Consider the following 25,892-nt stretch of genomic DNA (forward strand, 5'->3'; position numbering starts at 1 on the left):
AACTATACATACACACACATATACAAATGAAAGCATGCAAAAATTGGTGCGATCTGAATAAATTCCATGGATGGTACTAGTGTCAATGTCATCACTTTGATATTGTACCATATTCATATAGGATGCTACCATCGGTGGGAGCTGGATGAAGGGTGCACCAGACTTCTCTTGTACTATTTTTGAAACTTGCCGTGAGACTATAATTAACTCAAAATGAAAAATATTTTTTTAAATGTATTCGTATTATCTATGTGCTCTTACAGGAACTACATTACTTCTTCAGTATGACTTAACCTACTGTTTGTGTATCTTTCCCTCTTGAGGACCAGAACCCTGTCTTGCTTACTGCTATATCTCCAGGTAGAACCTGGCATTCAGCAAAGAGCTGTCAAATTATTGAATGTGTACTTGAATGAATGAATGAATGAATGAGCGAGTGAATCTCCCTTTTCGGGGAATCTAGGGCTTGGCTTAATTAATTAAGTCCAGTTAACTAAAATACGTTAAGGCCACTTGCCTAAGTTCACATAGTTAGTGGTGGTTTGAGGGTTTCCTGGCCCTACTGCTCTATACTGTCCAGGAAATGACTGCATTAGGAAGGCAGGTCAGTTACATGGTATCTAATGACTATGTATGAGTATGCATCCTGACTGTCCTCCATGGGACAACATTTATCTGAAATTAAAGTGAAGCAAATAAACCCTTACTCATGCTGTTGTTCTCTTCCCCAAGAATGGTCTGTGTTTATCTATAGCAACAGGCAGGACTAAATGACCTGGCCTGGGGAAAACACCACAGAAGAAATGCTTGCCTTGAAGCTCCATCACCTGCCACTACTCATGCAGGGTCATTTAAATAATATTTTCCGTTTTGCTTTCCATCCGCAAAGCACTTTGCAGCCATTAACTAATTACTCTTCTCTGATCAGAGTTGATAGCTGTTCAGCGCGTTGCCTTTAAATATTTAACTGTGTTCAGAAAAGAACAACAAAATCCCCAAATTGGCAATCACGTGACATCATCAAATGCCAGACAACACTTTCCATTTTTCTCTAACCAAGATTATGATGCTTTGAAGAGCAAAAGCTTTGATAGCATAGGAGATGCTATAGGAAGCCGGGGAAGATTACCCCATGATTATCCTACTCCCAGCTTAAAACTCTTAGTGGCGTCCCTTTGTTCTTAAGGTGTAAATTTCTTGCCAAAGCTCACAAGGTCATAAATTATCTGGTCTTTGCCTCCAGCACCAGGTTTTTCCTGTGTCAAACTCCCAGTTGTTTTCCATACGCTGGACACATTGTTTTTTTCGTGTTTTTTTCCTGGCTTCCCACATTCTCCTGTCCCTTCCCACATCTGAGCCCTTTCCCTGGGATGCCCTTCTGTCTTTTCCTTTCTTCCTACCACATTCTAAGACCTCACATTCCCGGCTACAACAGTATGTTTTCAGGAAAGACTTTTCTGAGCCATCTTAGGCTAGATGAGCTTATCCCATTTTACACTCTCAGAATAATTGATATTTCTTTTGTAGCCATTATCATAATAGTATTTAAACAAAATTAATTATATAATTTAGCTGTTGGTCATCTCCCTTCTCCTTTATACTACGAGTTCCATGTAGTTCTGTGGAACTAATGTGAACAATAAGTATTTACTGAAAAAATGGATCAGTGAATGAACCAATGAATTAGTATCATGGATTAATAAGAAAGAGGGTGGGAGGAAGTGGGTAATGACCTCCAAAGTGATGTTTCACTTATCCTCTTAAGCCACTGAGTCAGCTACCCATAGAGAAGTTAAAATACTTCCCCAGTGAATGCATAAATAAACGTGGTACATCCAGACAGTGACGTATGACTCAGCACTAAAAAGAAATGAGTTATCAAGCCCTGAAAAGATGGAAGAAACTGAAATGGGTATTACCAATGAAAGAAGCCAATCTGAAAAGGCTGTTTACTCCATGATTCCAATTATGTGACATTCTGGAAAAGGCGAAACTATGGAGACAGTAAAAAGATCATTGGTGGCCAGGGGGTGGAGCAGGGGGAGGGATGAACAGGTAGAGCACAGGGGATTTTTAGGGCAGTGCAGGTACTCTGTATGATGCCACAGTGGTGGATCCATGTCATTATGTTTGTCCAAATCCATAGAATGTGTGACACCAAGAGTGACCTGTAAACTATGGACTCTGGGTGATGATGATGTGTCCATATAGGTTCACCAGTTGTAACAAAGGTACCCCTCTGGTGGGGGATGTTGATAGTGGAGGAAGCTAAGCACCTGTGGGAGCAGGGGATAGATGGGAAATTGCTATACCTTTCCTGCAGTTTTGCTGTGAACCTAAAACTGCTCCAAAAAATTGTCTTAATTAAAAAAAGCTGATTGGTGTTTGCCCCAGAGGCTCGGAGGAAGGAGGATTGGGGACTACCTGACTATCTGTTGATGGGTATAGGGTCTCCTTTGAGGGTGTTGAAAAGGTTCTGGAAACAGAGGTGATGGTTGCACAACATTGTGAATATACTAAATGCCATTAGATCATACACTTTATTTTTTTATTTTTTATTTATTTTTGGCTGCGTTGGATCTTCATTGCTGCGCGTGGGCTTTCTCTAGTTGTGGCAAGCAGGGGCTGCTCTTTGTTGCGGAGCACTGGCTCTAGGTATGTGGGCTTCAGTAGTTGTGGCGCGTGGACTCAGTAGTTGTGGCTCACGGGCTCTAGAGCGCAGGCTCAGTAGTTGTGGTGCACAGGCATGTGGGATCTTCCCGGACCAGGGTTCAAACCTGTGTCCCCTGCATTGGCAGGCGGACTCTTAACCACTGTGCCATCAGGGAAGCCCTTATAATTTTTTAAAAATTTATTTATTTATCAAATCATACATTTTATTTTTTTAAACATCTTTATTGGAGTATAATTGCATTACATTTTTGTGTTAGTTGCTGCTGTATAACAAAGTGAATCAGCTATACGTATATGTATATCCCCATATCCCTTCCCTCTTGCATCTCCCTCCTTCCCACCCTCCCTATCCCACCGCTCTAGGTGGTCACAAAGCACCGAGCTGATCTCCCTGTGCTATGTGGCTGCTTCCCACTAGCTGTCTATTTTACATTTGGTAGTGTATATATGTCCATGCCACTTCCTCACTTTGTCCCAGCTTACCCTTCCCCCTCCCCGTGTCCTCAAGTCCATTCTCTACATCTGCGTCTTTATTCCTGTCCTTCCCCTGGGTTCATCAGAACCATTTTTTTTTTTAGATTCCATATATATGTGTTAGCGTATGGTATTTGTTTTTCTGACTTACTTCACTCTGTATGACAGACTCTAGGTCCATCCACCTCACTACAAATAACTCAATTTCGTTTCTTTTTATGGCTGAGTAATATTCCATTGTATATATGTGCCACACCTTCTTTATCCATTCATCTGTCAATGGACACTTAGGTTGCTTCCATGTCCTGGCTATTGTAAATAGAGCTGCAATGAACATTGTGGTACATGACTCTTTTTGAGTTATGGTTTTCTCAGGATATATGCCCAGTATATTGCCCAGGGATTGCTGGGTCATATGGTAGTTCTATTTTTAGTTTTTTAAGGAACCTCCATAGTGTTCTCCATAGTGGCTGTATCAATTTACATTCCCACTGACAGTGAAGGAGAGTTCCTTTTTCTCCACACCCTCTCCAGCATTTATTGTCAAATCATACACTTTAAAATGCTTAATTATATGTTACATATGTTTTACCTCAGTAAATAATAATAATAATAATGTGCCCACCAGAATCTTTCCTAGCAAAAGTGGTCCATGAAAACAGTAGTTGTCTCATGCTATTGTGTATGTGGAGATGAAGTTAACCTATAATTTTAGGGGAGAATTAAGAAAAGAAAAATGCAGACTACCATCATAAGAAACTTTCTGTAGTTTCAGAGCTCTTGGCCTATTTCTCAAAGAATGAGTTAAACACGCTGACCAATATTCTCACTTATAATTTTATACTCAGTAAAATAGTCTTAGATTTAGGAATATAGTTTTTTTAACATGAGTCTCAAAACAGTTATTTTTATTTTGAATGAGAAAATATAAAGCATATCAATCTTAACTTTTCTTGAATTGGCACTGGTACAAAAGAGGTTGTTCTCTGTAGCTTTACACACAGTAAACTCTGTATCTTTACACACAGTTTCTTCCTGCTGGCACCTGCCTTCTTTCCAGCCTCACTTTGCATCTTAGAAGTCTTACACTGAGTTCTATCCAGGGGTCACTGTGTCACTGGAGACCTTTTCTTTAAAAAAATTTTTTTCTATGCATTTCATCTTCTTTCTCACTTCTCAAAAATCCAGTTTTGTTCCCACCGAAGATTTTTATGACAAGAGTAGTTTTCTTCTCGTGTTTTTGCCAGCTTTCATTTCTGAATGCCCTACCTCAACTGGAAAAATAGAAATGGAAGCATGGATAATGGTATTAACATACATGGATGTCTTAGCTCAGGCTGACATAAAATACCATAGACTGGGGGGCTTAAACAAGGGACGTTTATTTTCTCACAGTGCCTGAGGCTGAAAGCCCAAGATCAGGGTACCAGCATGTCTGGGTTCTGATAAGGACTCTCTCCCTAGGTTACTTCTTGCTCTGCCCTCCCATGGCTTTTCCTCAATGCATGTATATATTCTCCTTCTTGTAAGAAGAGGGAGAGAAAAAGATTATTCTCTTTCTGTTTTTATAAGGCCACTAATCCCTTTGGATTAGGACCCTGCTCTTACGGCAGCATTTAACTTTATTTACCTCCTAACAGCCCCATCTCCAAACACAGTCACCTTCGGGGTTGGGCCTTCAACATATGAATTTGAGCAGGGGACACAGTTTAATCCATACAATGGATAAGAATTTAAAGTTCCCCAGCAAAGTCTCACTCCATTCTTTCTGTGGTTCTACTTCATTAGCTATTTCCAAAGCACTCACATACATTATCTCATTTGATTAATGATTGTTTATGCATTTCAGATTTCAAAACACAGAGAACTAAGAGATAAAAGTGACTTTTCGAAGCCATCTGGCTAAGAAGTGCAGAGAGGCCCCAGGTGGCCTCATTTGTGGACCATGTTCCAGCCTCCACAAGTGGGCAGAGCTCACGCTCATTTGCCCTGTTTCAGTCTCTTGAACTGGAAATTTCCAAAAGGGACTGAAAACCTACTCTCAAATAAGAGTTCTTTCTTTGTGAATAATGGATTGTATGCTATAAATTAAACATTACCCATCTTACTAAATAGTGAAGTCAAGCATTATGACTGGTTGCAAACTCAGGACCTGAGTGTAATCCTGATTTGGGCGGCCAGTCTCTCCTTTCGAGGTCAGGGTCTCAGCCCAGTTTCTGTGACGTCTTGATCTTGAGTGGCTTTTCTCTTTTCTCCACATTGTGGAGAAGTGTTACAGAATACTTCCCACTTCCACAGGTTTTGCTCTCATAATCTGTCCTGAGACAGATTTGCACTCTCCTTTTGCCTGTGCTGTTTCTTGCTCCTTCAGCATTGGCCTCGCCGAGCCTTCCAACTCTCCAGCCACCGCACTGGCCGTGCGTTACCTTATATGACTTAGGCTTGTCTTCCTGTTTTGGATTCCATGTGCCTCCTCATTTTCTTCTGGTTCTCTTTGTGATGCTGGGCTCGATCCCTAGACACAGCATTTATTTTCCAGCCTTCTCTGGGGTCCTCCTTGGCACAGAGGCTGTCTCTTCAGTCTCCACTTGCCCCAGGGACAAGGCTTCGCTGTCAGATCCCACCCTGAATGACCAAGCCCCTCTGGCCATGGCTGACTTCTGTTTACTGTATCCCTTTATCTTAATGGGATGGACTTTTTCTTTGGGATGGAATGAACTAGCTTTCTGGAAACGGACCCCCAAGAAAACCCTACTGAACTGAAGCAAATACTTCATCGGAGATGCTTATGAAAGTCCTTGAAATGACTCTTTGTAAAAGGTTGACAGGAATCAAAGGACCAGGAAGGCCAAATGCAGCAATAGCATGAAACTTTCCATATGTATAACCCTTTCTTATCTACTTCATATGGTTTATAAATGCATTTTGGACAGAAAAGGGAATAAGCCAGCATAGTTGTTTTGTCCACAGAGAATCATTTTTGTATGAGAGATGAGTCAGATTTTATTTTATTTTATTTTTTATTGATATGCAAAAAACTTCACATTTTTAATGTATATATTTTGATGAGTTTGGCCATATTCATAAATCCATGAGAATCATATCTGTTTGTGAAGATTGTACTTGGGGGAAGAGGGAGAAGCAGAGAAGCAGAGAAAATATTTGTAAAGAAAAATCCTCCATTTGACTCTTGGCTCAGAAATAGAATTTCTGTTTTGGAGAAAGTATCAGGGGTCCTGACTTTACAGTCTTTCGAATGGGAAAAAAATATACATTCTCCACTGAGTTGTGATAATGACTAACAATGTGTTGAGAACTTACTGTGTACCTGACAGTGTCGACTGGGCTTACCTTCTTATGGAAGTTTAAGTTTTACTTGAAAGACTGCTGTCACCCTAGCTGCAAATTCAGATCCTCTCAGTTGGCCTTGGGTAGTCAGCAAGGCTCATGGGTACTAACTCTGCGGAAATCTGATGGTGTGTCAGCAGGCAGGGCCTGTCCGTGCAGCCTTGCTTGTTCACAGTTGGGGAAGGGGCTGGCTGGGCTGACTTACGCTGTTCTCATTGTGTCTTGTCATTCTTCTTGGGTGGAGTGTCCTGCCATGCGATGCTCTGATATGGGAAGCCGAACCCGAGGCTCAAGTTTCCAATGTCATGACTGCCACATGCACTATCCCCAAGATGTGAAATCAAGGGAGAGGGACTACGTAATTGGGAGAGGCTTCTCTTTGTGGTCCCTGAGACTGACACTAATCCAAAGGCAAGCTGTAGGCAGGTATTTTGGACTTGATGCAAATGTGCATCACAGTCTGTCAGGCACTCTCTCGTTGTGATTGACATATTTACTGTTGACAATACAAGGTGAACCCTGCAGTCCTCTTAGCTATGTGGCCCTTTGCCTCAAGACAACGTTCAGGGTGAGAATAGAATGTGGGATTTTGTTCCAGGTGTGCCTCTGCCTGGGCATTTTTTTTAAAACTCTCTTGAGAATTCTCCAGGCTTCTCTTGACTGACAGCACAGAAGGCTTGTTATCTAAATATGTAAGTCTTCTGGCAACTGGCACATGTATTGTTTATAGACAGGGTTTAAGATCTCGAGTGGGAGGGCTCTTCGTAGCTGTTGGTTCCCTGTACCATCAGAGTTCTTTGTAAGTTTGGGTTCTTCACTGACCAATGAATCCTCTCTGACCAGAGCTGATGAAAGGGCACTAATTCCTGAAATCATAGTAACAAAGGATGGTCTGGAGAGGTTTTTCTCTACTTTGGCAAGGTCCAATATTCTGGCTCATCTAGAAGTTTCTAACATTGCATTCCTCAGGACACGTGGTTTGCAGAATGTTAATGGGTGCCAGGAAAGAACTCTGTAGTCAAATACGTCTGGAACACAGGAGGCCCACGATGCCTCATTCTTGGAGTTTCTTGGTGCATAATAAAAGTTCTGAGATGCTCTGCAGCCGTGATGCTTGCATAACTTCAACCACATGACCCCAAGTAATTGACTGTGGAATTCTTTCCAGTAGCATCTATTGTATCCTTTAACATCTGTTAACATTGTGTAGGATGCATTTTGGAAAGTACTCACATAGGAAAAAGGCTTTCATTCCCTAAACCTGGTTTCCCAAATGTGACCCAGCAACTCTAATTATGGAACGAGAGGAAAAGAAAGACGTGGGACTCGCCTGGAAAAGGCAGGCCAGGAGCCTTGCAAGCAAGTGAGAGGACAGCTGGTGATTTAGCGGCTGGGCACTTATCTGCAAGCCCCAGCTCAGATCCTCGCTGCCCATGATGGCTTCTCTGGTGACCCCATCCCAGAGCCACATCTCTTTCCTGCTCATACCACTCATTGGCTGCTTGACTACACTGACTGTTATACTCATGATGAATAAGCATTTGAAACCGTCTTGAAAAACACAAAATCCAGCCCTTTTCTTTTAAGTGACGGAGAACCAGAGTAGATATTTTAGGTTACTTTTTACATGCGTAGATCACTTCACTACATTTCTGTCTGTACTTGCAATTGCTGGGGAAAGGGGTATGAATTTTGTGAAGACTTTTGATACCTATTACCCAAATTACCTTGCAGAAAAGTTTTACCAATTTACACTTCCAGTTTACACACTTGGCTGTGTATGGAAGTGACTGTCTTGGTGGACAGGACGTACCTTAAAGTTGCTATTATTATTAACTCATTATACGATCATTAGTTTCTGGGAACAGAGAGGAAAAATAGGCTCCCAGCATATCCTAGAGGCTGCCCCCTCCCAACCCCTAGGTAACTCTTGGGCTTTCAGCTGTTGGTGGCTGCTTGGTGATGGTTACTTGGTGATGGCAGGCTGCCATCAGCTGGCTTAGGAATAACCCAGTGCAGCATCCTAGAGCTTCTGGCACTTCTAGAAGTGTTTTCCTGGCCAATTCCCACCTACACACTTTAACTGGGTCTGCACATGGCAGCTTGACAATAGCCTGATATTTACACGTATGATCACCTCGCCCTGCAAATCCAGGGACTACCATCACCAAGGAAGGCGTGCCCAGCAGCCAGGTGTGTCAGATTCTGTTACTGATGTGGGCAACCCATTTGTCAGTCATGCCAGCCCTTCTCATAAAATAGGGCCGAGAAAAGGATTTGTCCCGTGGATCCTGGTATTCCCTAGACCCTATAACACCAGAACTAAGAAAAATAATAAGAATAAAGCTAACATTTATTGAGGCCATCCCCTATCCAAGACCTGTCTAACCACTTTATATGCATTATCCAGTAGCCAAAGGATCATTTAAATCATAAGATTGTGTCACCTGCTTATGAAACTTTTCAAAAGCTTTCCATTAGAACAAAAGAATAAAAGCCAGAGTCCTTCTTATGAACTTCAAAGGCCCTGCATGGTTCTCCCACCCAGGCTCCTACCTACCCTACTGTAACCTACATGAACTCATCCCTCACTCTGCTCTGGATATACTGGACCACCTCATTTTTCCTCAGACATCTCAGGCACACTTTTGCCTCAGGACCTTTGCATATGCTCCCTACCCCCCACACCTAGAATGTTTTGACAACAGATATCTCTGGCTACAGACCTACTTCCTTCTGGTCTGTACTCAAAAGTGACCTTCTCAATGAAGTCTTCTCTGGACATCTTACCAATCTGTTACTCAAATCTTCCTTTCTTGATTGATTGATTTTTTTCATAGCACTTAACATGATTTACATGCTTAATTTATCTGGTGTACTGTCTGTTTTCCCCCCTTAGAATGTAAGTCCCTGAGGGGCTTTGTCTCTCTTTGTCACAGTGGTATCACCAGCACTTAGAAGAGTGTCTGGCACATAGTATAGGTGCTCAGTAAGTATTTGTGCATAATGAGTACACTCACCTAATTCTCACATCAGCCCTAGGGGCAAGGGACTATTGTTTTCCTTAGTTTTTCGGATGAAACAACTTAGACTTTGAGAGGTTAAGGAATCATCCCCGCAAGTAGTGGCACTGGGGTTTGAGCCGCCCCCCCCCCCCCACCCCAGCTTAGCCACTCTCCTCCATGCCCCTCAGAGAGGTGTGAGAACTTGGAATCCTCCATGGGCACCTCATGAGGTTCAGCCTCCAAAGGCAAACATCCAAGACTCCTCGAGCCGGGGCCCCAACCTAACTTTCTAAACACGGTGTCTTATGTGCCGCACGTTTCAGCCAAACAGACCACGGTGTTGCCTCTTCTCTGATTTTGCTTACACTGTTCCCTTCCTCTCACCCGGTTCAAATCCTTTGCGTACATCTAGGCTCAAGTCAAATGCCACGTCTCCACGAAGCCCTCTGATGATCGTTCTCTTGTTCAAGATAGTTGCGCGTCAGGATCTTCTTCTTTCTGCAGTGCTTAAGGCAGAGGCCACATCTGTTTGACCTTTGTCTTTTCCACGATGTCGTGCGGAGACTCTCAAGCCCCCAGATCTGTTTACCAAACACACAGACGCCTCTTGCCACAATGGAGTAACATATTCTGAGTGGGGAATATTTTCAAACATGGACGTCCTAGTCCATGAAAATAGAGTTTGGTGCTGAACGAAAAGCTACATTTAGGAAAGAGAAGGACTAGGTGGCTCGCTGACTACATAGAAACCGCCAATCTTCTTAATCAGCACAGTCTAGAAAATCAGTCAAGCCAGGTGTTCGGTTGTTTGACATTTGTAGACAGAACAACAAGTCGTAGATTGAATTTCCTCTGCTCTGTATGAGGGTTTTTGCTGTTACATAAAATGCCCTCAGACATTGAAGGTATCGTACAGATACGAACCTGTTACTTCTTTCAGAAACACATGATCGCTTAAGAGTGTGGGGTGGAGAATGAGAAGCAGGAGAAAGGGAGGGCGTATTGGAAACAGATACACATCAAGTATTTCACACACTCATAAGTAAGAATGCACTTTAAAGCCACATGTGTAACTTTATTTTGCATGTAACAATAGAATTTAGCGTATTGGGTCAGAAGGAGGACTTGGGAGACTCACCCTTTCTGGTGGCTCCCTTTGTAACCTTGGACCGTTGACTCACTGAGTAAGCTTTGTGATCTCAGGGACCGAATGAGGACACTAACATTCACACCCAAATGGGACAGGCGTCTTTTAGACATAAAAGATATTTTAAAATAAAATAAATTGTATATGTGTGTGTGTGTGTGTGTGTATATATATATATATATATAACATTTATGAAAAGACCTTGAGTTTTTAGCATCAAAAATACTGTAAGGAGCCAAATATAGTCCTTCCCCCTGTGAGGTATTACTTGGCATCATTAATTAATTAATTAACTGATTGTTTAATTTAATTACCTGCCACTTTAATCCCATCTACCTACTCCTGCATTGTTCTCACTTCTCCTTCAGTGCCTTCCTTTTCTTGCCCTCCCATCTTTTGCCTGTTGCCTCCTTGCTTCTCCCTCAAAACCCAAACCACAGACTGGTGACTGTGGAGGATAAGGATGGGGATACTGGTTGAACTGGAAGGTGGGGGGCACAGTTAGACTTCGTCTTCCCAAGAAGTCCACCACAGATCCTGCCGAGAGGAACTATGAAATCAATGATAAGAACTTTTATGAACTGCATTATTATTTGTATTGCCAGCACTATTTTCTAAAACTGTATTTTCTAGTAAATCAAAATACGCACTTACAAATGTCTTGGCCAAGGTCTTATACTTTAGGCCAGGAAACGACGAAGGCCAGTCATTTTCAATCCTGACACACCTCTGAATCAAGTCGGTCTTAATTAAACCAAAGTAGTCTTGCCTGAAGCACAAATGCTGACATACCATTAATACACTTTTAAATTGTTTTTCCTCAGCTCTGGGCATAAAGGAAGCTTTAGCATCTGTCTCTGAATCTAGATCCAACCAAACCTGGGTCTCCAGACCGTAATCTTTGTGGACTCTTAATAAAGGTCCATGAAGGAAAATATCTATTGACAAAGTTGATTTTTGAAATACTGGGTGAGACTCAGTTAAACAGGAGTTTTTTTTTTGTTGTTGTTTTTTTTCTGCTAAACTCCTCTGAGTCATTAGCATGCTATGCCAGGCGTGGAGGGGAGAGAGTAGCATGTAACGTTTCCCAAAGTTACTTGACCATGGAATCCCCACTCTTTTTTTTCAGGGCATCTGTAAGACTAGTTTCTGTGGAATACATTTTGGAGAATACTGGTGAGAAGTATAAATTAATGCGAACGATTTCTGCGTGAGAAATATGAACATTAAACACGACTGTTGTGTAGGGGAAGGGGGCATCCATGAAAGAAAACTCCAGGCACCTAAGAGCCTTAGGAGGCAGATTTGAAATGAGAGCCGAGAGACAGCCCAGTGAAGAGATCCTGACTTTCCCAACAGTGCAAGAGAGAAGACAGGACATCGGGTTCTGTTTATTAATTGAATCATAATTAATATGGATTTAATTATAATAAGCATAAGGTCAGAAGGATTTTCTCATGAAGAACAGAAGACTGTAATCTGTTTTTACATTAACAGGGTGGAACCAAACCTTTTAATTCTCATCTTTCTTGCAGAAATTAACTACCGCTCACTTTCCATGGAAATTCCATGTGATGGCAGCTCTAGGATCTTCAGCTTCAGCGTCTACTTAGATACATTGCTATGGAGACAGATGCCTCATGGGCATCTTTTTGTGTCTCCAGTTGCTCCTGGTCAGAGCGACTGGTCAGGGTGACTGTTCTCGGGGCTGCTGGAGCTGCGACAGCTCAGTACGGATGGCAGATGAGCTCTGATCTGCGGCTCCTCTCCTCCATTCCTAAACTAGTGATTTCACACCTTCCAATTCCCTGTGAGTAAAACTGAACTAACTACTTAAATGGTCCTTTTGAAAATAGGTTCATTTATTGGCTTAATGGCTTAGGGTGCATTCTTTGTAAATTCAGCCCTAAGGGCCCAATCAGAAGATGAAATATGTCTGGCTTGGCCACTGCAGGAATTGATTAAAGGAGGCTCTTGCTTCCTGGTACTCTGCCAAACAGGAATTAAAATGCAAGCAAGATGTCCTCAGCTTTAGCAATTCCACTGAGGGGTTTTCCTCCCACTAAAGTGGAAGGGACTGAGGCCAGTTCAAAAGCAGCACCTCGGCTTAAGAAACAAACAGAAAGTAATAAAGGTTTTCAAAAAGGTGTTATTTAGAAACAGACCTATGTGTTTCCAAATATGGCCACCTTGCAGGGATTAGAATAAAAATTGTGTGGTGCAAAGACTGTCTGGCCAGGTAAAGTTGGGCAAGGTTACTTGGGGTCCTTCTTTCTCTGTAAGAATTGGGAGTAGGATTTGACCATCTAGAAGGCATCCCGGCCACTAGGACTCTGTGACGGAAGCCGTAGGGAGTGAGCTTCCCTCTCTTTGTGGCTCCCGTTGAGACCAGAGGAAGTAGACATTCGCGACTCCAGCTGAAGCAGGTCTCTAAAGACCTCACCTGCCTCTTCTACCACCTATCCCGTCTCCACTGTGATTATGAACTCTGCTTAGCTTCTCAGTTCAATCTAATCCACAGTGTTAGAGTGGACCCAAGCACAGAGACAGTAAAAGTTAGGACTCTGAGTTTCAAGTTCAGAAACCCTACTCAAAGTGATTTTAAAAGAACAATCATAACAAGAGCAACAGAGAGAGAAAGAGGTTGATTTTATTGTCACTTGTAACTAAAAAGTACAAGAGTAATTTTCCTTCAGGCACAGCTGTATCCAGGTGCTAACATGGCTGCAACAGCGTTTTCATATGGCTCTTTTGTCCTCTGGTTTGGATTTATTTTCAAGCAGGTTCTCCCTTCATGGGAAGAAGATGGCCACCAGTAGCTCAATACTTATATTGCAGTTTAGCAACCCCAATGGAAAGGGAGTGCTTCTTTCTTCCTCAGTCCCAAGATTCATTTAACATTCCTCAAATAAGTGGTAGGAGATGCAGCAGTGGGTAGGACAGGTGGAGCCTCTGACCTTGCTGGTTGGCACCTCACTGGAGGAACTTAGATGGAGTGTGTATCCCTGAGTCCGTTGCTTTGTTCAGGGGATTGGGATATGCTCTCTAGCCAGGTTAATCTTGAATGACTCCTGCTGCCATCCAGCAAAGCTGATATTTTGGAGGAGAGCTCTCCCTTGTCCCCAGTGTCTCACTATCTAAATGACGCTTTCTGTCTTCATCATAAGGCTAGAACTGCATGGGGCAACCTCATTATCTACTCCAGTTTAGGAAGTAATGATAATGATAGTAAATGTTTATTGAATGGCTTTGCATACATTAACACGGGTAATCCTTGCCACAAACCAGAGGTTACATACTCTTTATGATGTCCATTTAAGGTGGAATAAATGGAGGTACAGAGAGGTAGAGAATGTAACTGTGGTGCCCAGGCTATAGGGAACTGTGAGCTGGTACTTACTGAGGATAACATGGCAGTTACTACTCCTTTCCTCCCATCTGATTCCTTTCCCATAGCAAAAGGAGAAGGTGACCTAGAGAGAGTTCAAGGGAAAAAGAGGGTCATCCTTTCTAAGCAGCAACTGCATGAAGTGTGTTTCACCTCATGTAATAGGTATGTTTCTAAAATGTCTTTGAAAATCTCCCTTCTGCAAATCAATTCCTCTTTTCCCTTGATAGTTTTTGATAAAACACCCGATGAGTATCATAGACTCTTTCCCTTTAATGGAATTTTCTTGAATGGATGATGACTTGAAATAATTGGACACTGTTTGGAGCTTGGGAGTCTTTTTATGAGATGGTGGTTTCTGTTACAATGGGTACTGGTTAAAAATGGGTTCTCACCTATAAGCCATCTAGCTCACCCTAACTGATAAGTTGACTCCGTCTTTTATGACTACTGTGCTTGTGTTCTTATAGAATTGGCCACCCTCTAATTTACTCAAAAGTAATAGTATTGATTTGCACCAGTTTTGTGGATTTTTAGTATCTTTTTCCTCAGCTAGGAAACATACCAGTTTCTTCCTAGCCTATCTGTAAAGGTCACTTGTATTCTTGGGATGCTTTTACTAGAATGAACTTGAACTAAAGATCAATCAATGTAATGCTATTCCTGACTAGGTTTGGTGAACCCAGGTGACAGCATCATCTTGAAATGGCCAATTACTGAGCCTCTCAACTAGTTAACGATAGAAAAATGGGGGGAAGTAGATTGTTAGATGCCCACTGGCTTTGACTTACCCTTTGAAATATTGATTCTAACAACTGATTTTTTTATGTTATTGATACAGCAGACCATTTGGATGTGCAGTAAGCCAGCCACCAGATGTGAGGTACTAACCCAGATGAGTAATCATTTTGTAATAGATACATTAAAAAAATTTTGTACTTCCTAAGACTTTTAGAAAAGGCAGACAGAGGTTTTCAAGAAGAACTGACGTTTGTCAGTGGATTAGGAAAATGAAAGATATATCCACTCTTCCTTTAAAAGAGTTGATGTTTCTTGGAGCTTTGGAAACAGAAGACAAAATGCCTTTGACCGTCAGGTCATCAATTTTAGAGGCTGTTGTTTTCTGGGTAGAGTTCAAGATTTGTTATGTTTGACAGTCATTGGTAGCTTCCTTCTGAGTAGAATAGATTTCGAAATTACAAACCACCAGGCAAGCATCAAACTGAATGTGAAAATCAATGACCCATCACAGTTACAAGCATGTAGATGGCCATGGCATGGTGAGTAGACCGTTGCAGAGAAGGAAATGCTTGAGGAAGAACAGACAAGGGCGGCTTTATTGACCCACTTCTTATCTCTGCCTTCTGCTCCTACCACCCTGACCTGTCATTGAAATGTGTCCGTGAATTTAAGTCAAGTGATAACCTGTGACTAATCTGTACGCAGCTCCTAAGCCATTTCCTCTATTTCAGTTAGCAGAGGCATCTGCCTTCAACAACTGCCCTCCCTTCACAGAATCCCTCCTGTCATCCTCATTTACATACGGGCTCATCCTTCCAACAGCTTCTTGTAACCCTGAAGCTCTGTTGGCAAGAAAACTGAGTGCCATTTTTTAAGATCTTCAACTGGAAGCTTGTGGCTGCACAATAGGAAAATCCAGCCGCCTTTTATTATTATTTGTAACAACGGCTACTGTTTCTGTTACGGAACCACGCTTGGGTCCGCTTGCCCATGCAGTATAGCCAACCTACTGACGCAGGGACGTGGTGAAGGAAAGCGCAGCATTTATTGTAGGGCTGCAAGCAAGGAGTCCGGGATGGCTAGTGCTCAAAAAGCCCCAAATCTCTGATGGGTTTCAGCAAAGCATTTATAAAGGCCAGGTGAGGGAGCGGGGTCACAGGGTATGTGTTCAGCTCGTGCACAGTTCTGCGGTTGGTTGATGGTGAGGTAACAGGGCCATGTCGTGGGGTTGACATTATCCATCCTTAGGCGCCAGTAGGTCTGGGGGCTATTGCTCATGATCATCAAGTAGTTAATTTCTTCCGATGGTGGTGGTTTTAGCATCAGTAAACCAACCCAGGATAAGTGTATCAGATACTGTTACCTGGGTACTTCAGACAGGAGCTACAGCAGAGGATATAGGGGAGGGGTCTGTTCTGGGAAGGCCCCGTAGGGTCCTGTGACATTTCTGTGAACACTTTCTATTTGCAGGCACTGTGGTAGCATTTTTAAACCTTGTCTCATAGATTCTCTGGAGGTGTCTGTGAGGTAGACATCGTTCCTCCCATTCTACAGATAAGGAGGAAGAGCTTCAGAGCAATTAATTTCTTCAGAGTGATTTAAGACCAGGTGTGCACTCTCAACAACAGCACAAAAATTAAATTAGAGAGTTACAGTTTTCACCTAGAGATGAGTGTCTCTCTCAGAAGGAATTGGGAAATCCCTCTTTATGAGATCTCTTTAAAAATTTGCTTTTAAATGTTTATTTTAGAATATTTTTAAAGAAAATTGCAAGGATAAGACAGAGAGTTCCTTTATACCCTGACCCCAGTTTCCCCTGCTGTTTACATGTTACATTGGTTTGATACATTTACATAGTATGATACACTTTTCACAGCTAATGAACCAATATGGCCGCATTATTATTCACTAAATCTCCATAATTTATTTGTATTTCTTGAGTTTTTGCCTGATACCCTTTTTCTTTCTCAGCATCCCATCCGGAATACCACATTTCACTGAGTTATCATGTCTCCTTAGGCTCTTCTAGACTTTGACAGCTCCTCAGACCTTGTTTTTGATGACCTTGACAGTTTTGAGGAGTAGTGAGCAGATATTTTGCAGAATATCTATTCATATGGGTTTATCTGATGATCTTCTCTGGTATCTCAAGACTGTTACACAAACACATGATAGCTTCACCAGGAGAACTTCTTGAACTAGCTTTAAATTGTCAGAGCCTAGGCACGCAGATGAGGACAGGAATTTAGGCAAAGTATACATACGTACAGCAAGGACAACTACATTCTGTTGGGTGAATGAATGGGACACATTTCATCAGAAATCCTTCACCCCAGAAAACTCTCTCTCTCTCTCTGTCTCTCTCTCACACACATACACACACTGTGTGCCAGGTATTTATGAGAAAGTTAGAAATTTACAGAATAATAAGGTGGGTGAAGCCATGATTCCAGTTAATGATAAAATTGTCATTGTAAATGGCATGTTTGTGGCCAAGAAAAACAGATGTCCGTATAACAGTTTGGAGCCATCCAATGCATAAAGCAATTTGTAGGTAATCTGCTAAGCAGATATAGTATCAAAATGTATTCATTGTCAATTGGACATACATCCAGGCTGCATGTCTAATTGACTGGTTAATTTCCAGTGTGTCTCAGGAGCTACTAAACATGGTTTAAAATGGAGCCCTTGGTACTTCACCTAATACGGATGAACAAAGGAACAGATTCCTCCGCATGTTCAAAGTACAGAGAGGTCAGGGTGCTGTGTTCTGTATGTAAAATCAGGTACCTCATCAAGCTGTTGTTGACTCAGTCTGAATTGGTAACGCAATGGTGAAATAATGTATCATCCCATTTAAATGGCTGGCAACTGAAACTATTGTAAAAAAAAAAAAAAGACCTCTGTCACCAAGACTGGAGACAGAGAAAAAAACCTCATCAGTAAAGCATTTTATGATGGTTTTCTATAAAACACACCTGATTTTGGCCATTTGAGCAGATGACAAGGTCCCTCCCCATCTTTCTTCCCCAGCTCCTGGCTTCCAGGAGATTCTGTCTCAACTCTTGGTGTCCAGTTGAAAGTTCTTCTCAATTTCAACCCTGGACCATGTCCATTCTTTGTCTCCCACTTTGATAACTGCAAATAAAAAGAATGATTCCAATTCCTTTCTGAAAGACGAAAGAATATGCGTTAGAATCAATAGACAAGATTCATTGCAAGAGGAACATGATCCTCTGAAGCAGCGGTCAAGGTGATCTTTCTAAGCACCCCACTGACAGCCATAGGCTCCTGTTTCTAGTTCTCTGCCACTGCTCCCCAGCTGCCCTTGGCTCCAGGTGTATCCATGATCCTGGAATGCAGCCAGAGAAAGAGCTGGAAGAGGTGGGAGTGCTCTGATGGTTGAGCAATGTGAGGGCTTTATCCTCCCCTCAGGGCTCTCAATATGCTTCATGGCACTTGGATTTTGAAGCGCCTCATCGTCTGGAAGCCTGCACCGCATCAGAAGTTGGAAAGCAGCCTGTTATTGATTGCAGCTGCATCCTTATTTGGCGGAGGAAGAAGGGTGTAGAAAGCAAATGTGGTCCCATTTGGCAAGGACACCTTCCAGGTGAACAACAATCAGGAAAGATGTCTAGAGGCAAGGATACGAGCCACAGAGACAGAACTGACAGGCCCAGGGTAGATAATAAGTGCCTTGTCTTTTAAAGGGAACCTCCCTCTCAGAAGTTTTGGGAACCAAAACCAGATTTCTGTGTACCTTTTACTTATTAGGTCCTAGGACAAATGTGTGCGTGTGTGTGTGTGTGCGTGTGTGTGTGTGTGTGTGTGTGTGTGTGTGTATTATAAGCCCTTAACAAGCTTGCCTCGACTCCACACACACTGGTGTTTCAGAGGCTCAGTGTATTTCACACATGTCATCAAATGCTATCTCGCTTGTTAGAGAAAACAAGTATTCTAGTGTTTGTGCTTCTCCACATCTGAACTGGGCCTATAGGATCGCATTCGGGGCTTCACCGTGGAGGTGTTCACCACTCACAAAACCCCTGAAGATTCCTGAGATGATGATCTGCCCTTTGGCTGAAGCACACATTTACATTTTTTCCTGCAAAGTTTGAACTACCTGCCGAGTGGACTTAACTGCCGGAGCAGCAGGCACATCACGGGGAAGTTTTGTTGTAGAAGAACAGCAGCGCTTAAGGTAGAATCGTGACTTGATTTCTTTGTTGGAAACAGGAAGTCCTGAAATGTATCCATTTGCTGGATTGAAAATGGCAACGGAGAGAAAGTCAAGAGGACTTCGAGTTAAATGTGGAAGATTACATACAAAGTGTGTACCTTCTTTCCTGTTGTAAATGTCACTGAAACCGAGGAAGCTGAGGAAGGGAATTTATCAAGTGGAAACTAATAAGAACCAAGAGAACAAAAGAAGAGACAATAGGAGGCAAAAGATAACAGATTTTTGAAAAATGGGAGTGGATTAAGGAGTAGTGACTGACTGAGCAAAGCAGAGGACTGTATGTGGTGTGTGCCCGCACATGTCTCACTGCATGAGTTAGACACCCAGTATCTTGGGAAGCAGGAGAGAGGCATAGGACTGAAAGCAGGTGGATTGATAGAAAATGTTGTACTACGCATCTGGATTCCCAGGTTTTTTTCCGGGTCCTTACAACCAGGTGTTTTCTCCTCCACCTGCCCCAGTGTACGCGTGCGCGTGCACGCACGCACGCACGCACACACACACACACACACACACCCCCCATAGACAGAAATTTATTCCTTGGAAAAACTTAACCATAGGAACAGAACCAAGCAAAACAGAACTGAACTACAAAGTGGAACCAAGCATAGCAGAAAAAGTAGACATAGGTGAGGCTGAATTTGGGGCAGGGGAGCTAAGTGAAAGCCTGCAGAACTGAGAGACCCAGTCCTAGATCTCCACAGACAAGCAGACAGCCAAGTAAGAGATGCAAGGATTTGCCAGTAAAGAAACTGAACAGCTACAGAGAAAAGTCTTACAGATATTGGTACACAAAGACCCTGAAATGTTTTCACTCAATTCACTGCTCAATCACCCTATGGTAAAGACTGCCAGTCTACAAGCCCCACCTACTTACACAAAATTGAAGTTTTAGTGCCTCCTCCAAATATTGACTAACATTTGAGGAAAATCTTCAACATGAAAGACTGAGACCAGTATAACAAACAGAAGAAAGGAACTGGGATGAGAGTGATGTGAGTGGAAAAAGAAATGCTGAAGAAAATACACACGTATACACACATTTACCTCAGGGAGATACAAGGATATATTGCCACCCTGCCCTGGGAACAGGAACAATCAATTAAAAAAAAAAAGATTGCTAAAATTAAAAATTCAATTCAAAGTTTTGAAAATAAAGTTGAGAACATAGTCTAGAAGACAGAATCAAAGGACAATGAGAAGAAAATTCAAGAAAAAGATAAGAAAATTAGAAATCCAATATTACATTTAAAAAATTCAACACATAGAAATTCCAGAAGAAAAGTGAGTAAATGAAGAAGTAATACAAAAAAATTGCCCAGAACTGAGTAACATCAGTTTCCAGATTGAAATGGCTCATGGGCAATGCCCAACACAGTGAATAAAAGAAAACCCACACCAAATACAGTATGATAAAATTTCAGATACCGGATATACAGAGAAGATCCTAAAATCAGAATGAAGTTGGCTCAGAAGACAACAAAAGGACATTACAAACATTCCGAGGAAGCATGTCTTCACCTTCAAATTCCAAATCTTCCCAGGTCTTTTTCTTTAAAGATGTCTTTTTTTTTTTTTTTTTTTTTGACGTGGACCATTTTTAAAGTCTTTATTGAATTTGTTACAGTATTGCTTCTGTTTTCTGTTTTGGTTTTCTGGCCGCGAGGCATGTGGGATCTTAGCTCCCCGACCAGGGATTGAACCCGCACCCCCTGCATTGGAAGGTAAAGTCTTAACCACTGGACTGCCAGGGAAGTCCCATCCTCCCAGGTCTTGATCAAGTGAGAGAGTAGCATTAAAAATATTTTCAGATATGCAGGGACTCAAAAAGCTTACCTCCTAGGCCCTGTTACTCAGAAAAGTACTGGAAGATGTGCTCTTGCTAAACAAGGTAGTAAACAAGAAAGCTCAAGACACGAAACCAAGAAATAGGCCACTGAGTATAAAATGAGATGAAGAGAAGTCCCAGAACAGTGAGAGACCTGGCCTAGACGGCAAATGCTCAGATTTGGGCAGGAAGGTGAGGGCTCCAGGAAAGAGTTGGAGCTGATAGATTATCAGATGCATTTGACAACGTGGAGAATTGTGTGTGTGTGTGTGTGTGTGTGTGTGTGTGTGTGTGTGTGTGTGTGTGTGTGTTGGGGAAGGGGTGGTAGAGTAGATCTTTCAGAGCCATAGGGAAGAGGTACTGATCAGCACATAAGAAAATTAATCAAGTAAAAAAAAAAAGACAACATACACTCCAGCAAACATAAAAAGAAAGGAAAATTTGCTGAGCAGAGAACAATATTCACATAGTCATAAAATATAAACACACAGTCTGACTTAACCAAAAAAATGTGGATAGAAATAATTTTAAAGGACAGGCTTATGAGTGAGACTTTGTGTGTTAGTGTCTGTGAGGAGGGGTGCTAGCCTTTATCTGCTGGAATATAAGTAGTCAGTGCCTCAAATTGATAACATGAAAAAATAAAATCAGTGCATTATGAAATTAAGGAGGTATATTCTAGAAAAAACAGCTAAGCGTGTCAAAAGTAGCTGCTGTTGGGAAAGAGAATAGATACTTTCTCTTATAAGCCCTTTTCTACTATTTGGCTTTTAACGATGTTTATGTATTGCTTTGATAAAAATCAAAGTTCATTAAAAATAAAGAGCATGGATAAAATTTTTTAAAAAGGTATTGAATAGATCTATGCCACTGATGACTGGTTCTTATCCGCGGCATAGAAGTCCAGGATAAATTAAAAAGTGGAATATGCTGCATTTTTTAAAAAACAAGCATCTGAAGATGTCAGACTATTCAGTCATACTTTGCTGAATTTTATTGGGGCAGGAAGCAGAGAATATGTTATAATGACCTTTTTGCATTTGGAAATTCTTGAAGATCTCTGATTATATCCCTATGAATGTCAAAGATTTATTGAACTAAATCCAAACTAACAAAGCAAATAAATTATGAAGAGATTTTTTGGCATTAAGGAGAATTCCTTTGTTTTTTTGAAGTGTTTGTGAGAACTCCTTTAAATAGCAGCCTCCTCTGGTGCACTGAAGTTTTAGTAGATATCAACCTCTAGCAAGAATCTAGGGAAGATCAAAAGAAGAGATACTTAAATCTAAAAAGCTAGGAGTTGCTGCTGTTCCTTGATTTCTCAGGAGATAAGATAAAGCAGCTCTGGCGCGCAGTGTGAGTTAACAGAAGACTTCCTTCGCCAAAGTTTGACATCTGTGCCGCTTGTGAGGAGCAGACCCACGGCTTTATTAAGCAGGGGGCATATTTACAATCGTTGAGTGCAATGACCAAACATGTGAACTCTTCCCAGCTTGACTTGGAAACTGCTGAGATTAAGAAACTTCCAAACCACTGAAAACATTTTTTTAAAGAAAGAAAAATCAGTCCCCTTGAACAGAGCTAAAGGTGAAATTTACATCACTTTGGAAAAATTTCTGGCCCTTCTTGTTGCAAAAATAATGTAACTGTGAGAGTTGCCTTCACTGGCAGGAAAGTAGCAACCTGTACTGTCTTGAGGAAGTAAACACAAAGGGTAGGTCGTCTTGAAGCCTCATTAGGCAAAGCTCGCTTAAGACTAGGTCCCCAGGGCTCTGTGAGTGGCGGGCGATAGCCGGCCCCTTTTCTGTCACCTGAGCCTGAAAATTCATCCGCAAGTGATAAGATGACGGAGCTGGTTAAAGAGCGAGGCTGAGAACAGCTCCCTCTCGGTGCATTTTCTCACCTTTGTTGACTTCTAGAAAGCTACCGCCTCTGCCATCAGTACCTCCAGCACATCCTAATGTCTACTCGAGGCATCCCCGTCCCCACCCCCAGGTGGGCCGATGCATCCAGTTCCCCCAGAGTGTTTGGGGCAAAGGAGAACAAGAAAATCGAAGCAGCAGCCTTTTTTGTTGCCATTGCAGAACAGAAGGACATTTCAGAGTCTTTAAGGCATCTCACCAGGGAGAGAAGATTCCAGTGTAGCAGGAAGGAGGCCGGCAGTGTTCTGCGGCAGATTTAGATTTACACAGGGCCGGTGAGAAACAGCCGCTGGCTCTGTCGGTGCCGAAAGGACGTATGAGCCCTGAGCGGCAGCTGGGCAGCCTCTTTTTGCAGGGAACCTAGGAAGAGGCCTTCCCGCCTAGTTTCCCTGTGAACCTGGGCAGCCCCTCCCTCCCCTACCCCTTCCCTTGCTAATTTCAAAGGCCCTCACAGATGCCAAGGCCAGCAGCCAAAGCTGGCTGAGAAAGTTCAGCAAGAGAAGAGCTCGAATGATTCGGGATGACGATTCCTTCTCCTTCGTCTGCTGGGTATTAATAATAGTCACTGCTTCATGGGGTTGTTGTGAGGATTAAAGGAGCTATTAATTAAGTGGAAGATGATTAGAAGGATGTGTGACCCAAAGAGTGTTAGCCGTCTTTAGTCATAGTAGCTGTGGCAGTATTCAAAAGATCAGCAAGAACGTGAGAGATGAAATTACACTTTATCTAAGGAGGCAGTTGGGTGACCAGATGACTCAATATTATCACAGCTTTGAATGAGGACTTCTGTGCTGGAGGAAATGGGTCAACAGAGCCCTGCAAATGAAGCCTAGAGAGGTTACAGAAACTGAACCCATCGGAAGTTGGCTGTTGATTACAGAACCATTGAATGTAGGAGAATAAGTGTTACTGATTTATTCATTTATGAATATTTTGGAGACTTTGGTCCAAAGCCTTCTTGAACAGTTGAGAACATTGAGGGGTCAGGTTAGATCAACTTTTCCTAAGGACATGCCCCTCAAGAAAGTAGGAGACCCTCAGAAAGCCTTCGTCTTTCATTCCACAGTGTCCTCCTATGAAAAAAAAGGTTGCAGGATGGAAAGCCCACTCTTGCTCAGTTTGTAGCCAGTTTTGAGCCTTGACAGTGATACAGGTGGGACACAGTCTGGCTCCTTTAAACAACGGTAGAGCAGGTGATTTCGTTACACATGTAAAACTTGGTCAGGTATGCTACCTACCTCTTAGAATTGTGAGGATTCAAAGGTGCTTGACCCAGAACCAGGTAACTGGTCAATAAATGTTGATTTATCCCCCTCCTGAGAGGGATTCATAGTAGTTTCTGTGGAATGCAAGTAGTATTGTCAGAATTGAAATTTGCACACAGTACTCTCAGACTCCAACGCCTGCTCCCAAACTCAACTATAACGTAGGCAACTGTGGTGCAAAGCAGAATCGAAGCAGAGAGAGAGATGCGAAAAAGTTGTAGCTCTGTGTCCCAAGTACTGCTCAAATGCTCACATGAGATTCCAAACTTAAGAGAGTAAATTAAATTCTTAAGTTGGCACTGTGGTTGCAATGAGACGCTAATATATATTGCTTTTGTATCCATTCTGGACTGGTCTGAATTGCCAGTATCCTGTTCAGTGCACAGGGAGCCCAAGGGAGAAGCCCCGAGTGACGGAGATTGGCCCAGGCGTGTTGGGAGGTAGAAAGTGGGAACTGGCTCCTGACCTTCAGCTGCGATTCCCCAGGCAGTCACTTAGCTTGTGAGAACCACAGTGCATTCAGCAAAAGTCTTCTTTTGTCAAGGATGAATGGGAAGAATCCCGCTGGAAAAAGATGGCAGCTCTTAATATCAGGGGCTGCAGAACTGGTACGCTGAAGAGGTGAAAAAAAAACCTCTTATGTGCCATTAAACAATTTGCATCCTTGGAACAGGGCTGGATCCAGAAACTTCTAATATACGTTTCTGGAGATGTGGTGTCTTTCCCAAAAATGCATGTGCCCCTCCCCTACCATAGCTCAGCATTCATTCATGCAACAAACACTACTACATGCCAAGTGGAGTTCTAGGTGCTAAGGAAATGATAGTGTTTTGTTGTTGTTTTCTTTTGTTTTAATGTGGACAAAGCTCATGGGTCTTATATTCTAGAGAAGACAGACAACAAACAAGGAAAGAAATACATAATAAAATACCAGGCTATGGTGTGGAGAAAAGGTAAGCAGGGTAAGACATAGGAAATGTTTGGAGATAGCTGTTATAAACTGGGCTGTCAGGGAAGGGCTTTCTGATGGATGATCTTTGATCAGAGAATGATGGGAATGAGCAAGCAGGTATCTGGGGAAAGAGAATTCCAGGAGATGGGAAGGCAAGTGCAAAAGCCCTGAGGCAGACACGTGAGGGATGTGGGCTGGGGCTGGGGTAGTCAGAGCAGAGACGGCAAGAAGGAAAATGCAGGAGATAAGATCAGACAGAGGCAGAAAGCAGAGCAGGCGGGACTTGATGGCAGGGAAGCTTGACTTGTCTTCTGCGAGAAAAAGTCTCACTTCTCTTTTATGTTTTAATAGTATCATTTCATCCAAGATGAAGGCCAGAATGTTTGATTCCTAAACATTCCAAAAGGAACAGTTCATTAGTGCAGAAAAGGAGCCAGTAAAGAGGAGGGTACCTTGTAGGAGAGGTGTGTTTACATTCCTTCAGATTTTAAGTGAACATAATTCCTACACAATAGAGGTCTGCTTTCAAGCACGATAGGATAGCTGTCCATCAACCCCTCTCTGCTGTGGGGATACAAAAGGAGGAGAAATTGTACATAGAAAGTTCAAAATAAGCAGGGGTTTGTTTGACTAATGTCTGAAAAAGTCATGTAAAAATTAACTAGTGTCGATGGCAGGGCAATAGATAAAGGAGGCAGGAGTCCAGTGGTTGGCCTGGGAAAGCCACACCAGTATTAAAAACTTCCTAGAAATGGCCCACAAAGTGGGTAATCCACAGGTGAGTAACAAGCGACTGAAATACAACAGTTAAGAGAGCAGTTTTGATGAACAACCTCCAAAGCTTTTTAAGCGATTTTTCAAAAGAAAACAAATTGGCTTGAGCCTCCTCCTAAAATAGGCAGGTATCTA

General features: G+C 42.3%; 1 long non-coding RNA gene across 1 annotated transcript; it reads right to left on the bottom strand.

The window, feature by feature from the left end:
- Positions 1-13,352: 13,352 nt before the first annotated feature.
- Positions 13,353-24,635, bottom strand: LOC137210503 (uncharacterized). The gene is made up of 3 exons (XR_010936586.1): positions 24,005-24,635; positions 17,755-17,914; positions 13,353-14,120 (listed from the first exon to the last, which is right to left on the bottom strand). It is a non-coding gene; the product is annotated as an uncharacterized lncRNA (long non-coding RNA).
- Between the last annotated feature and the right edge of the window lie 1,257 nt (positions 24,636-25,892).

Source organism: Pseudorca crassidens, chromosome 17, assembly GCF_039906515.1.
Source record: "Pseudorca crassidens isolate mPseCra1 chromosome 17, mPseCra1.hap1, whole genome shotgun sequence".
Lineage (NCBI taxonomy): Eukaryota > Metazoa > Chordata > Mammalia > Artiodactyla > Delphinidae > Pseudorca > Pseudorca crassidens.